Here is a 13,079-nt window from a genome sequence, read left to right as displayed (position 1 = left end):
TGCAGAAATGACTTCTGCTGCCATGTGTTGCCCTTTAAAAGCAAAAGAATAATAAATAAGCAACAAAAAGAATCTCACTTAGATACAGTGCCTATTTTGAAAGGAAAAATCAGGTTTGGTATTGTGTGCATTATTCAATTTATTTTGTATTTATTTGATTTTTTTTTTCAGTGCAGCCTGATTAATTCCACATGTTTTCCCCCAAGGTTTGGACAGTAAAACTGCTTGTCTGAGTCATCAACTAGATAAATAATTGGCAACTTTGAGGGCCCATCTCCTAAATCATTCCACAGTTGCTTGTGGGCCTAACAGAACCTGGTTGCTTGTGCATTCGAGTGAGCTATAAAGTCTAATCTGGGCTTTCACTGGTCCCAGGAGACCAACAAACTGCCGATTACGGAGCCTCACGTCGGCTTGTCTTGGCACATCTCCTGGAAGAACGCAGCGAGCCGCTGGGGAACATGTGGTCGGGGCTGGTATTTATAGCCAAAGTGGAGAAGCCTTCCCGAAATAGACACCCCAAGGTGCACACCTGGCACCCACACCACCCCTCCTGCAAGGAGCTGGTGTGATTCACTGTGTGGAGGCGGTGGGACTCGTCCTTCCCAGTGGGTCTCCTGAACCCACGGCTTGGGAGGTGCTGACCTGCCGTGAAGGGATGCCTGGGGATGCCATGCCGGCCTCTTCGATTTAACAGGTTGATCCTGAAATGGGCCATCCCAACATCTTTATCTTCTCCAGATGCCAGGTATCAGTCCCAGGTCCAGCTGGTGTAAATATAACCCCCACTGATGGGTCTTACAGAATAGCCCAAGTGGTGGGAAATGAGGAGGACAGCCACACGGGCTGCATGAATACAGCCCTGTACAGTCCCCTCCTTGCCAGGATCCAGCCATGTGTGAGTATTGGAAGATTTAAGATGGACATGTACCTGCTTCTTCATACCTGGTGGTTGTCTGGATTCTGAGAGACGTGAGTCCCTCTACTTGAATAAGAGACATGTCGAACTTCAGGTCTTCTGTCCCAGTGGGTTGTTTCTGGCTTGGCTTGTTTTTTAGGGGTGCCACTTGGGTCTTGTGGAAATCAGATCCAAAGTGTAACCCCACCATGGTTGGAGAAGTCGTACTGCTGTCCTGGGAATGTAAGAGGAGCTGAACTGAATGCTCTCTTGCCCGGATATGGGTTTTTTGGGGGGAGTATGATTGCAGTTTAAAACGGAAGAAGGTGCCAAAAGCAGGATGAGAGACAGCTCAGCGGCGATCTCTGAGCTTAAGGAAAAATAGTGTAAATCTGGAACAGACCCTTCGCCTTCAGAGCCGGCTCCAGGCTTCTCAGCAGGAGAGGCACAGCTTCTGCTGGATTGGAAAAATAAAGCAGTCCAAATGCCTCTCGTGAGAGGTGCTGGCCCCTTGGCTTGTATCAGGTGTGTTTGGAGCAAGCCTGGTGCCTTGGGAGGGATGCTGCTGAGCCCCAAGGAAGACACTGGGGGTGGTGGGCATAGGGGGAGCAGAGCCCTCCTCCTCTTTGGGTGGTGTCAAGGAGTTAAGGGTAAGTGAAGTTGAAGGAGAATGAATGGATTATGCTTTGCTGGAAAAAAAGGTCTCATTATTAACACGCTGCAATGTGTCACGGTGACACCTGTGAATGTTAAATCAGCTCATTGGGTTAAAGCTGAGCAAATCAGTGTGCTTTTGTGTACGTGTCCCCATCACGATTTGAGCCACCTTGGCTTTTGTGGTGGCAATTTTGCACACAGGCATCCAAAGCCCACTCAAGTCCTTGTTTGACTGGTGCCTTGTTCGGATGCTGGGTGCAGACACTGCCAACACCATGGACACCAGCTGGGCTGGGGAGGTGAGAGATCTTGTGGTGGTGCTAAGCAGGAGCCATAGCACGATCGTCCTGTTTAATGCCTACGTTATCCCAATACAGTGATGAGAAACTCAATGGGCATCTTCCTGCAGGGACTAACCCCTGGTCTGCGATGGTCTGCCTTTGGTGCTCTCCATGCTCCCTGTGTTTTTCCAGGGAGAGAAATGTTTGTGCAGCTGAGTGCTTTATTTTGGTAGGCTTTGCTATCTTTTTTTTTTTTTTTAACAAGATTTTTCTGCTTGAGGAATGGTTTCCAAAGAGAGCACACTGTGTGTCCAGGTACAGCGTGTACTGTGGGGTGTCAGCATGGGACTGGGTGGGCTGTTGTATGTGCTTCACCCCAATCATGGGGACATCTGGGGGGGCTCCCTAGAGTTCATCGGCCTTTCTGTGTGAGGGGAAAGGAGCTGAGCTAACCCCTTTGCTGATGGATCTTTCCCATGCAAATGGTTAACTCCCCTGTCCAGCCAAATTAGAGGCAGCCACCAGGTCTCATTCTCTTCACTAACCATCCTCTTGTACTTAGTAGAGGCTTTCTTTCCTCTCCCCACCCTCTTAACTTTTGGATTTGGGTCTAGGTCTAGCTTTTGCAGAGAACAGCTCTCTCCTCCATTCCAGCTCAGCCCCTTCTCCTCTTCCTCTTAGAGCCTGGGAGGGACTGGGCTGGTTCCTGATCTCCTTGTGGGCATAGAGGGTCCCTCCATGTACAGTGAAGGTAGCTGAGAAGGGTAAAAAGCAGCAGAGGACTGAAGAAGTATTTTGGCAGTCAATGCAACTGACCAAGTTGAATTATGTGTTAAGGTTTGCCAGTTGTTGATGTGTTGAGTATTTTGTACCATTATAAGATTTTAGGAGTCCTGATGCAGATTTTCTATATTTTGTTTGTTGAGATTTGTGTGTTTTTCTTGTAGAAAGAAAACTTGCCCGGTGATTTGCTGCATATGTTAATGTCTTTTTTTAATGTAAAGTGGAAACAAGCATCTGAAATCATTCTTCTCCTTCTGACAGCGACATCTGTAAAGCCTTAACGCTGGAAGGAGGCAGGAACCAAGAGATTTATCACCCCCCGCTGAAATATTGGAATGACCTTATTTCCCGGCAATTAGCTTTGCTCAAAACATTTTTGTTTCCTATTAGAAGCAATCTACTAACATTTACATTGATGTGTTTAATAGTTATTGGCCATCTCTGAATTCAAGCAGGCAAGGCAGGAGGGGAGGGGAGGAACATGCTTTGTAAACTGTGAGAACATTTGCGTTGCGTCGTGTGTTGTGTGTGTTGATAGTGGTGAAAACATCCATCATGCTATGCTCCAGAATGGGGAATGACATCTTTTGGGAAAGGGAAGAGAACTGGTATTTGGCCAAAACTTCTCCACCACTGCGGTGGATCAGGACTAGCTCCAGTGTCTTTGCTGGAGAGCAGATCTTGATTCAGCTGAATCTCATGAAGAATGGAGAGGTGAGGAGAGAAGACGATGGAGCGGCACCTACACGTAAGCTGCTTAGGAATGAGTAAGGGCTCTGGTTGTCAAGTGGTGATGACTTAGGTGATGGAGTAGGTAGCTGGGTGGATCATTCCCCTTCTTCAGTGGATGCAATGATCTCCAGCAGGGCAAGAAGCTGCTGTCACCAGCTCCTGAGACCTCTCTGGGGCAGCTTGGGAGAGAGAGTTTCTCAGCCCTTAGCAAGAAATAGATTTTTTTATTAGGTGGCTGCGTTATTTGGTGTTGTGGGGTTTTTTTTGGGGGGGGGGAGTGGTGGGTTAGGATGTTGAAAGCGTAATGGAATGAAACTGTGAATCAGATATTTTAGGCTGAGTAGCAACATGAGGAAAGCCTAATGTCTGCACGCCTGGGTTGGAAGTGGCAGTGAATGTTGCGACAGTATTGTCCTGTAGGAGCAGAAGAAAGAAATGCCTATTTTTTCCTTGGCTTTGAGATCAGGAAGATAAATGTTGTATCTAGATAAGATTCTGAATGGATCTGAAAAAGATTAATGATTTAATTGTTGAAAAAACCCCACAGTTCTAAGGATGTTGAAACAAAATTGAACTTGAAATATTGGGGATGTTTAAGGACAGTGTCTTGTTTCTTTGTTTTGAAATTACTAATGGGCATGAAAAATTGAAAGAACAAGAATATGACAATTTTGGATGTTGTTAACTGACTGTGGGATGTCCCTGTGATGGACAGCATGGAGAAGCTTTCTGGGGAAATACTGTATCCCTGCAAGTGATGGATGCTCACCTTTGGCATACTGCAGGGTTTTGTTGTCTATTTGCTTTCTGGAGGTTTCTTTCACCACGAGATATCACTTTGGAAGTTTATTCCAGGATGGACAGCAGATGGTGTCAACTCAATTTTGTTTAAGTCATGGATGATTCACTCACTTTGGCTGAAAACAAGCTTTTCCTGGCCCAACTGCTCTTCCAGCTATGCCACAGTTCCCCAGCCCCTGTGCTGCACAGTTGTAACTGTTTTATAAGGCTGAGCAGTTAGCTGGATGACAAAATGGTCTGGGATAAAAACTAATTCCTTTTGGAGGTGCGGCAGTGAACTCTAACATGGAGCTGCAGGCATCGAGGATGGCAATTTCTTCATCTGCTTTTGCCTTGGTAGCCAAGGCTTTGTATAGTTATACCTGAATATTCAGCCATTCAGATGATCTCTCCCCACAAATTATCCCAGTGGCTGAGATGCTCTCCTCAGCCATGCATGTGCTGAAATAGCTACTCACTAGCAAAACCTAGAGATGCACTGCACATGAAGAGGGTCTTTTGACAACCTTAGAGAGCAAAGATGTGTGCCCCAAAGAGGCAATGGTTGCCTGCTCTCTCTACTGCCCTGGGGACACTGGCTGGGTTCTCTGTGGGAATCTGCTTAGGGGCAGAGATTGATATATTTCTTTGAGGTATCACAGCAAAGTCAACCTGGTCCTTTAGTCTCCATAGATGGCTGGAGCATGACGACACAAGCTGAAGACTGGGACAAGAAGCCTCCACTGGTGTGTGGAAACACCAGGGGCTGAGATGAACACACCTCTCTGCTCTCTGCCACAAGCTTGCTGCAACGCTTGCTGTGGAGGGAGGGTACTGCTGTCAGTCGTCAGGCTGTCTCACTTGAGGGATTCCTGGCACAAGACTCTTCAGGTTCACCTCTTTGTGCACAACCTGATAATTCCTCCTCTGAGGAGCTTATTTGTCTTTTCCTTTCTGAGGGGTCAGGGCAGCTCCCTGTTCCCCATCCCTCCCTCCTGAGACACAGTCTGAAAAATTCCGCTCCTCTTCAGCTGCAGGCAGGGTCCCTGCCCCACCGGCAGAAACACAGGACCAATACTGTGGCTGAGCACCAAGGAAGAGGAGGAGGAGGGCTATTTAGAGATGATGTTGGTTCCCCCAGAAAGGGATAAACTGACCATGGGTTCACTTACGCTGCTTTTAGCATCAGAAGGTGAAATGCTGGAGACAGTTAATGTAGGAGCTGGTGGGAGGCAAAAGCTCAAGTGAGTTTTATGGTGGAGGTTGGTGCATTTCCAAGAGGGATGAGCTGTTCTAAGAGGCCCTTTAATATATCTCTCTCTGTGGACTTATTTCCACAGTATTCACCCCAGATAGATTCACTCCCCGCTTAAACAGTGTTGTGGTTAGTGGAACACCACGGAGGTCTTTTTCCTGAGGACATTTGTACATTCCCTTTCATCCCCTAGACTGTGAATTTTATCACTGTGATGTGCTGCTGGTATTGCAAGGGCAGTGGGAGGACCAAGCCAAGGCTGGACTGGACTTTGGTGGGTTGTTTGGTTCGGTTCTTGTTTCCAGAGCGTCATCTGGTCACAAGTGATGTGTAGCAAGGAGAAAGGATGCAGAGAGGCAAATTGATCCCTGCACTTAAATAGCTGGTGGGATTTGGGGAAGGTGATGAATTCATTTCACATGTGGCACCAAGGATTCATCCCATGCAAAGCTGTTTTACTCACAGCTGGCCTGGGACAGCTTTCACATGTCCCCCTTGAGATGGAGGGTGACCTGCCTCGGTCCCCATCTGCTGGACAAAGAAGCTTTTCAGCAGTGGATTATTCTGGTGAACATATAATTCAAGTGTATATTTTAACTGAAGGATGTTTCTTTGTACTTTTGTGCCAGAAACTGTCACACGATGTGTGGAAATGTCCCTTTTCTCTTTTCTTGAAGGGCAGGTTTCTTTTCATCTCCCAGCTGCAGGCAGGCTCAGCACACAGATTCATTTGGGGCCCGGGATATATGTGTGCACATGTTTGGTTTGGTTTTTTTTTTTTTTTTGAAAGAACAATGTTGTGGCGGCTGACAGCTAATCCTAAATTTGGGATACCTGACTTCGTAATGAGAAAACAAACCTTCCTGCACTTAAAATGAGTGACAGGCCAGGTTTGGCCCCAGCAACCTTCAGAACTGGTTTGACCTTGCAACCAGACGTCCTGGGCTGACTGACAGCTTTTTACAGCCGCATTAGAGCTGAGCTGACCTTGTTTATCTGGGGATTCACCTGGGAGACAGCAGACATGTCCAGGGATATTAAGTCTCAAGCTGAAAGTGTTTGCTCAGGTATTAGGGGGAGAGTTAATTTAGACTGAATACCTCCTATGTGGCACCAGCCACTGCTCCCAGGGACAATGCGCCTCTCAGCCGATGACAGTTGGTTTAGACTTTCTTTAGAAATTGGAGTCTCCTTTGAGTGGAGCCGTGCAGTCCTTCAACTTGCTCTGAATTTCCCTTCACATTTAATATTTTGGGGCTTTTGGTAAAATAGAGCCCAGGTGAAGGTGCATGTTAGTCTCCCTGCAGAGGGGTCTTGCTACTGGCACCAGAAGTGTGTTGGACCAGGTAAATTCACTTTTATAGAATGTGACACATGTGAGCCAACATCTGTGCGAAGCAGAGGTGTGGCTGGTGTCCCCTTTCCCCGTACCCACCCAGCCCTTCCTTCCCGCAAAGGGGGATGCGCTTCCCCTGCCGCAGCGACTCAGAGGGCTGTGGACCAGCAGTTCTTCCCCTTCCCTTGTGTAAACCCAGAACCAGAGAACCAAGCCCTAAAGCTGCCGTCGTCCTGCACCCTGAGGATGGGCAAAAAGGGGCACAGAGCAGCCAGTGCTTGCCCTGTCTACACAGCCAGGAGCATCCAAGGGATGCTGCCTGAAGCCTGATCCTCTCTAAAGTCACCTGGGGAACTAAGTATCTCAGCAGAATAATTTCATCTGCTGTGCAGGTGGTTGTAACCTCTGATTTACACCAGCATGCACATGCTCTGGGCAGGTGCTACCACCCTCCTGCAGCATCTCTGGGCTCTGGGGGAAACGATTCTGGATGCAGGGAGACCTTGGGGTTTTATTTTTTTAATTCTTTCTTTGGGCTTGCTGATAACTAAGAGCCTTCAATGTGTGTATGACCATATGGGTGGTCCTGGCTGCACCCCATCCCCAAGGAGGACCAAGTATTGCTGTTCCCTGGGGTCCGACAGGGACCTTTGCTGCTGGTCTTCTCCAGGTTTTCCTCAGCTGCTTTTTGTGTTGAATCACTACCAATCCCTCCCTTTTCAGATTCCTCTGAAAAGCTGCTTTTCCTCCACTGGGACCATAATCACTTTTCAGGAATGAAGGTTTCATGCGCTAGGATCCTACCTGTGGATGTCTGGTATCTGCTGGATGGGGCTGCGCTCATGGAAGAGAGGCAGAGGGTGGCTTGGGGGAAATTGGGAGCTGATTCTTGATGACAATGCAGATGGCCATGGTATGACATCCCTCACAGATGGAAGCCCTTCCTTGGTGTTGAAGGAAAGATTTTATTTAGTTAATTCCTTCCCATTTTCCCTACTGGTATCCCCTGGTATCACTCCCTTCATCTCACATGTACCTATTTGGAAATGTTGGGGTAATTGTTCGCTCTTTCTATGCTTGCTTTCACATTGGCACTGGATTTTTGGGCCCCAGCCAAAGTGAGAAGTTAAAATGCCTGACTGGTGTGGGAGAAGCAACCTTGTTAGGACTCTCACAGAAGTGGGAGAAGCTGAAATCTCCAGGGAGGGAAGGCTGAAACCAGCTTTCTCTGCAGTTTGTGGAGGCATGGCAAGGCATGGTTTTCTTTGACTGTCTCATACTTTCACAGAAATTTTGAGACCAGATGGGACAATTTGAAATCCCTCATTACAGGCTTGACTTCATTCAAATATCACACGTTATGCTTAAGGATGAAGTTAGGTGCTGCTCTGCAAAGGGACAACCAGCAGCCAGCCAACAAGCATCCTGGCTGGGGCACAGCATGAGAGCTGTGTCCCTTTCCCCTGCATGGCTTCTCTCTAGCTCAGGGTCTCAGGTCCCTGAGAAGCCTCTCCTGGGATACCCGAAGACCCTCTTCCTGAGGTCCCCAGTGCCCCCGTGGTCACAGACGCTGTCAGTATGGAGGAAGGCACAGATGAAAAGCTCCCAGGGAGGAGGAGGAGGTGGTGGTGCATCCCACAACTGGAGAAAGAGCAAGAGGCCCATTGGATTATGCAAGTGCCCCAAATCCTGAATATTTGTTTCTCTTCCTGACCCATCCTCCTTTGCCTTCCTCTGTGTCAAGGTCTGGCAGGTGTCTAAAGGCAGTAAGTTCCCAAGGGCAGGAAAAGCCCTTTGTACCAACCTGGGAAGGATGTCCGTGCGAACTGGTGTTCCTACACCTCTCTCCCAGGAGCCGGTGGGGAACATAAGCTGAAAGTGCCCTCTGGATGTGTGTATCCTCAGCGCAGCGTGAGTGCTGCTGTCAGTCCCTCCTGAGCTGGTCCACCCTCGGTAATGAGCCCAGCAAAGAGGGGAAGCATTGAAGCAGTTTGGCCTGGAGGGCTAGAAATGTGGCTGCTGCAGCGTGAAGCCTCCATGTGCCGAGGGAGGCTGGGATCCTGCTGCTGAGCTATTTATTTAAGAAAAAAAATATTATCATTTCAGGCGTTGGCAGCATGGGGTGTATCGGCCATTGTATCAAAGATGTGGTTTTAATGCACTTTCCTCCGCTTAAATGCTATTTGCCTTCTCCTTCAGGCAATTGAATTTAAGAAAACTCTGGTTGCCCAGGTTTTGTTGAACAAATTGGCCCCTCTGCACACAATTCCCAGGAGGAGCCAGCTCTGCAGAAACTCTGGGAGCTGTCACTTCAGTGCATGGCTGGGACAGGCTGAACGGATTACCCAGCTCTGCATCGTCTGCTCTTTTATCTGTCTCAAAGCAATGGGAAGCCAGGAATAACCCCCCAGGGTTCCTCTGAGCCCAGCGGTTTCTGGAGCCTGGGGTCAGATGACTGTTATTGTAGCTAAAGGTGTTTAACCCCAATTGATTTTGACAAGCCCTATTAGCAGATCCCCCAATTACTTATCGGGTTTTGAGAGGAACGTTGTCAATTTAAGGCTGGATGCTCTAATTTGACTACTGCTGACAGCACACAACAGGTACCAAAGCCATTTCTGCAGGAGTTGATGAAAAAACTCCCCATCAATCTTCAGGGCCAAATGCTGACCCTTCCCCAGGGCTCAGCAGCTCTTGAGGGTGTCAGTGTCAGCCCCTGAGAGTGACGGGCTGGAATGAGATATACGAAGCCTCCTACCCTGCAAAGCACTGAGCATCCTTGGAGAAGCCCTGGGTTGGTCTTAAAGTCCAGGTGACTTTTTTTTTTTGCAGGGCAGTTACCTGTGTCCCGACACTGGGGAGTGGTGCAGAAGCCATGGGACCTGGTGCAAAGCACAGGAGAGTCCCTGGAAAACTGCCCAGAACAGGCTGAGAGTCATTCCTGCTCCCCTTCAAAATTGATCTGTTCCCTAGCTGGGTCCTTGGCTGGTGAAGGGAGCCGAGGGCATCTGGTGGCAGTGGCTGCTGGTGGTGGCTGAAGGAGAGAAGGGAGATGGCTCTGCAGCTTTGCATGCTCAAAACCACTGTTTGTCCCACGGGGCTGAATTCAGAGCCCCAAAGCCCTGCAGGCTGGAGCCACTGCTGGGCAGGCAGAGAAACTGCATGGAGATTTGTGTCTGCAAGAAATATTGAGCCATGAGCTCTCTGAGGCTTGTATCCAAGACGGTTGAGATCATTTGGACATGAATGGGAGTTATGTGCCTAAGTAATCTCAGAGGATCTGGGCTTAACACCATTGCTGAATTTTTTAATTTATTTTTTTTTTTAATAATACAGCAACTGGGATATAAAAGCATCATCTAAGAAAGGAAATCACTGCATTAGTCTAATATTTTAATGAAGTGCTGTGCTGTATTGCTCTGCAGGTCGGATGTAGGTGTTTGTAGGTGGCAGGCAGCAGCCTGCTTGTCACCCGTCCTGGGGCAGGGAAATGTGGCCGTTACACGTGCAAATACAGTTAGCCCCAAAATTGCTTTTGGGCAGCAAAACAACCTCTTGGAAGCCCTGCAAGTTTCACGCTTGCTTTTACATCTTGGTTGCTTAGGGAGAGGAGTCACCCGCTCGGGGAAAACAAACAGCCGGCATCGCCAGCTTGGCTGGGGGCTCGATGGGTTTTACTCCAGCCCAGCGAGCGACTGGAGCTGCTGTGAGACTGCGCCGAGCCCTCTGGGAGGTTTTGTAACAAACACCTTGTAAAATGCAAATACTTGAATAGCGACGTTCACAAGTGCCAGGCTGAGGAACAACTGCTCACGTTTTTTGCAGGTTGTTTGAAACTTAAGGATGAACTTACCTTTTTGCCTCTGGAAAATCCTTTGAATACACTGTTTATAACCAATACACTCATCCCTCAGTTAGTGGACAGGTTTGTGAGCCATTTATTTAAAAGAGAAGAGACCCTAGTTAATCAGCAGTCTATTTATTGTTTCTTAATCATTTGACAGCGATTCATGACCATGTTTTGTTTGCTATTATGGGTACAATTTTATTAAGTGTGCTCATTCCCCATGTACTATCTTTGAAATTAATTTTCACTTTGAAAACTGCTCATATTCTTCCAAAAAAAGGATCATATTTAAATGGAAAATATTTTTTTCAGATGATTGTTTTCAAACAAACCAGTTCCTTGCTCTGGGGTTATTAAAGTCTTTTTGGTTTTATTGCAGGCATTTTTAGCTCAGCCTCCAGAAAGTTGGGCAATGGAGGAGGCTGCTGTAGGTGTTGGAAAGCACTTGAGGGTGACTTTGATCGATGTCCCGTGTAACCTTGGTCAAGTCACTGAACGCCTAACGGTAAGGAGGCCCTTTATGCTGATTTTTTGGGGGTTTTTAGTTACCTGACAACATGTTTCTGGTCTCTCTGCCTGTCTGTGGGGTATGAATACAGGCTGAAGGAGCTGTGTTGCTCCCAGCCCCACCAGCCTGCTCTGTGCTCTGGTGGGCTCCAAGCCTGACCAAAGGGACTGGATGGTTTCATCTCCATGCTGAAGCTCATTGACCTCCAGCACAGGAGATCTCGTGCCCTGACCCGCTCGGCTCACATTGTGCTTTTCACCCGGAGATCCCAAACCACCGAGGTGCTTGCATCCCTCCACGGGTGCAGAAGTCACTCCTCCTTCTCCAGGCACTTGGCTGACCTCAGGACTTGCGATTCGTGGCCGTGCGAGCGTGAGGAGAACGGGGCTTTGCCTACACCCGCTGCCAAGCAGGCAACACAGAGGCAGCGGTGCGGCCGGGAAGCCGTTTATGGGGTGCTCAGTAACATCCTGCTGACTTCTCGAGGGCTCAGCACCAGCTTGATTCAGGCCGTTAAAGTGACCTGCAAAGCCTTGTCTTGTTATCTCTTCTCCCACCAACTGCAATATTCAGGGGAATGATGATATTGATCAGAAAATTCCGGGCAATGGCTGGGGCAGAAACAAATTACTTTCCCACTAGGGAAAGGTCATATGTGAAATTTCACGGACAGTCCCCCCCATTTGCTAAACACCCCTTCCCCTGGCTTTTTTTTTTCTTTTGGTGTGTGTAATTGCGTGTCAGACCAAGTGCACTCAAAATGTGAGCAGGGTCCGATACAAGGAGGGTGAAATGAGATAATCCATGTTTTCATCATCCATAGGCCTCTCTTTTCACGGGCCGTGGGCCGTACTTTATTAGGCTGAGCAGCTCTGGGCCTGCAAGAAAGAGGAGGCCTTTCTCATCCCGATGAGAATAGTGCAGTGAATGGATTCCAAGTGTTTACTCAGCATTTGTCTCGTGGTTTATCAAAGGAATGAGGAGGAGGTGCCGACAGACCTTTTGTCCCGCTGATGTGTTATGACAATGTTCCATGAATATGCAGAATGGCAGAAGGGATTAGAGCCAGTACAATTCCCCTCCGGCGCTTTTTTCTTTTTTTTTTCTTTTTTTTCTTTTTTTTTTAGCCTGGGATGTTCAGAGGTTTAAGAGTGACCTGCTCACAGTCAGGGCACTAAACATCAGATTTTTCTGCAGATAGGGGTGTAAAAATCCCACACTTGTCCAAAGCTGTTAGCATCTGACTTGAAGGTTGGGCTGTCTTAGTCACTAGCTGCTCTTTATGAAATTTCGGCTGGCAGGAACTGCCTGGCTGAAAGCTTTGTGTTTTGGGAGACATGGAGATATTGGGGCATAATTAAAACTTGAGTCAATCAGTGACACGTGAAGCCCAGGCCAATGGTGATGTGACTGCTGCTGTTGGTGTAGTCTGGCAGTGGTACCTCACCGTGCTTTTTCTGTCGCTTCCCAGAGTCCTGGTCCAGGAGTTTGGGTGTGATTCAGTAAATGGTGCTGACATCAGGCACGGATGCTCTTCAAGCTCCATGTGCCATTTTGGATGGACAGGTTAATGAGTTAACCCTTGCAACACACCTCTGAGGCAAGTGATGAGCATTATCTCTGTTTTTCATGTGGGGAGACTGCAGTAGGATGGTGAGAGCAGGCACATCGTTCCACACCACCAGAGTGCCGGGTGTAAATCCAGTCTTTCCTCTTGTGTTTCTTATCCTTCCTTTCCAAGTGACTCTGCTGAACAACGACCAGCAGCTATCAACCCATTATCAAGGCTGGTAATGTGTTTCTTCTATGTAGCTAAGCAAAGATGTCCCACCTAAAAAATTATCCTCCATTGGTTTCATACATCCCAAGAATCTTTTCTGTCCTGCTCCCCAAATGGTTTGTGGGGGAGCTTCCCAGATACATAAGGGGAATGATGACTTTGTGTCCTGGTTGGGTCTTACCATGGGAAGAAGGGTGTTGGACATGCTAAGCCCTGGTTTGA

This window comes from Balearica regulorum, chromosome 8 (assembly GCF_011004875.1).
Source record: "Balearica regulorum gibbericeps isolate bBalReg1 chromosome 8, bBalReg1.pri, whole genome shotgun sequence".
Taxonomy (NCBI): Eukaryota; Metazoa; Chordata; class Aves; order Gruiformes; family Gruidae; genus Balearica; species Balearica regulorum.
This window is presented reverse-complemented; position numbering follows the sequence as displayed.